This window comes from Phaethon lepturus, unplaced genomic scaffold (genome assembly GCF_000687285.1).
Source record: "Phaethon lepturus isolate BGI_N335 unplaced genomic scaffold, ASM68728v1 scaffold1709, whole genome shotgun sequence".
Lineage (NCBI taxonomy): Eukaryota > Metazoa > Chordata > Aves > Phaethontiformes > Phaethontidae > Phaethon > Phaethon lepturus.
The window spans coordinates 72884-75695 of record NW_010562553.1 but is presented as its reverse complement, the minus strand read 5'-3'; positions in this window follow the sequence as shown (position 1 = coordinate 75695).

Sequence of the window (2812 nt, the reverse complement as noted above, 5' to 3'; positions counted from 1 at the left end):
ATCCTGTAAAAGTTTAAACAGTGAAACCACAAGGGAAAATAAACTAACATCTCTTCCCTTTTTATCTTAAAAGTGTCTGAAATGAATTGGTTGCTAAAGAAACCTGATATAATTGTGACAGAGTGTGTTGAAACCCTTAGTGGAGTTCATCTGAAATCTCAGCATAACAAGTGGCCTCTTATCTGCGTACTATTCCAGGAAGAAATGCATGGCATTTCGTCATCACAGCTGAAAGGCTAGCTGGCTCTGCACGTAGGCTAAGCAAGAATAAGAGCCCTCAGCTATAATGAGGGCACGCTCATAGCTAATGCTTAGTCAGAGGCTGTTTCCTTTAGCCTTTGCTACTGCTTGTAGGAGTTGGAATGCAGGAAAAGGCAAAAATTAAAGATAACATACTGAAGGTCAATGTTTACCTACTCTAGTTGTTCTCAATGAATATAATTTCTGAAGAAATGGCACACACGCATTAACCTGGTGACAACCTAAACCATCCTCCCTATTATAAGGACTTCAGCTTTATTTAATGTCACTGTTCATAAGCAGGATTACTTACAGGAGAGAGAATCATAAAAAGCAGATGTCATTTTTTTTGTCTGACATTTAAAGTCAAACTACTAAGCGGAAGTTTAATATAGTTATTTCCTTGTGAAAACTGATCTTGAATTTCCAAACAGGCAAACTAACGGTCTTCTTAACAAAACTGTTGAAACATAGGTAACTGATAGCAATTGACTTTACTTCAAAACCAATACCGAACCTTCATATGTGGAGGAATACGGTGAGAAACATTTCTTTTTATAGGGTTTTCCTCTTTTGCACACCCTTAAGATTATAACATCTGTGATGCACTGTCATCATGCTTTTTAACACAAGAATCTGCAAAATTTGAACATGGAATGTTAAATTGAACTGCAAAACTTGAACAAAAATGTTAAATGTGAATGTGTAGCAATGTTCATACTGCAAGTTTGTGAGCTGCTTTATTTGGGACCACATTTTGCTTTGTTACTCTGCCTGCAGAAAAATCGACAATTATTGGGAACTTGCTATAACCACGCTCATTTACGCACACAACTGTATGCACTATAATACTGAACACACTGGACTGAGCAATTTTACACACATGCAGTTGCGGGTCTAAATAAGGGCTAGATTTGACTTGTTCTGTTCAACTCACTGGCTGAACACTGAAAATAGTTGGCACAGTTTTTTCTCAGGAAATTCAAACTTACACAAGCAGAGGAAAAACATTGCGAATGAGATGCTGCTGTGTGCAAAAATTCATCTTGGGTAAAACTTTAAACCCTAAAAATAAATCTTGTTTTCAGTTCTCACAAATAGGCTTTTCTATTCAACTGTGAAGGTTTAAAGCAGTTGTTAATCATGTACTGTACACAGTACTAAGCAGGAAAGTGTTCAGTTATTTCTGAAACACATTATTTTGAGGCTATATTTGAATCTTCCATATTTATGTGATGAGAGTTATGTCACAAAGTTAATCATTCCCAGGATGCTAGCATTCAGGGTAATGAAAAACTTCTTGTGCAAGCAGTCATTAATCAGTGAGTATAACATTGCATAATGCTTTCTGAAGCATGTGTTATGTGATCAGAGTACAAGGCTGCATAATACAGCAAAGTGTTTATGCCATATGCTGACCTTTTCTAAAGCAGAAATGGAGCCATGTGATGCGCTGCTCCTGCCAGCAGTTGCTTATTGCCAGTAATTAAGTTTGATGATATGAAGAAACACAAACTTCTATTGCTTTAGAGTTCTAAAAGGAAGAAGCTTTGAAGTTTCTGGCACTGCAAAGCACAAAGATGGCCAACTTGGCTGGGATACACTACCGTTGTCCATTATAGGCACCGCCCATCAAAACTGGAATCAAGTGCCCTGCTCAAGTGGTTACTGGCATTTGTGTAAAGGAAAACATGTGCATCGTTACAGGACTGCTGGATTATCCAGAAGAGCGTAAAGGTCACAGGAACAAAGCAGCCAAAAGCATGCTTGGTACCTCAAATCTCAGAACATCACAATAACATTTGATGTTCTTTTGCAATAGTGCTAGTAAGCAGCTATCACTTAATCTCCTACCAGTATTACACAAAAGTATACTTGCGAAATACTTCAGATAAATGTGCTGTAATTATATGAAATATAAAAACATGTATAGGACAAAATGTTTTTGTAACTCTAAACACACATACCTGTGGAGATGTGGTTTTAATGAACTGTTTTAACAATGGAAACAATTCTTTAAAAGCTGCTATGAGCAACCTTAAAACTATGTGCTGGAAGCAGAGTGGACATACGGACATACATTTGATATATTATGCATATACATACATACAGTCTGATCACAAGTTCATCCTGTATGCAGCTACTTTGTGCTTCTCTGTTGGCAGAATCAGGCTGCAGAGCTGGAATAACCAGCTCCATACAACTGCTTTAGCAAAGCAACCGTCCTGGTAGCGTAGCTATGCCACTGCTGCTCCTACACCACCTCCTTCCCGGGTTGCTAGGGTTTCCTTCTAACTCACTGTTGACAGCCTGACTACTTTGGGGAGCTGGTACAGAAAGGGGTAGCCAGGCTCCATTAAGTATTACCAGCTGTTAACAGCAACTTGGTGCCATCATGGGATCTATGATGTCACCACTGGTTAAAGCGATTTCTGATATCCCTCGCTTACTTCAAGGAAGTATTTTCAAGCTTAACTAATAATCCTAAAGAGTAAAGCAACCTAAACGTGCAATCACAAATGCACACAACCAAGATGACGTCTATGCAGGGAGTTAGGTGCCCAAGTCCAAA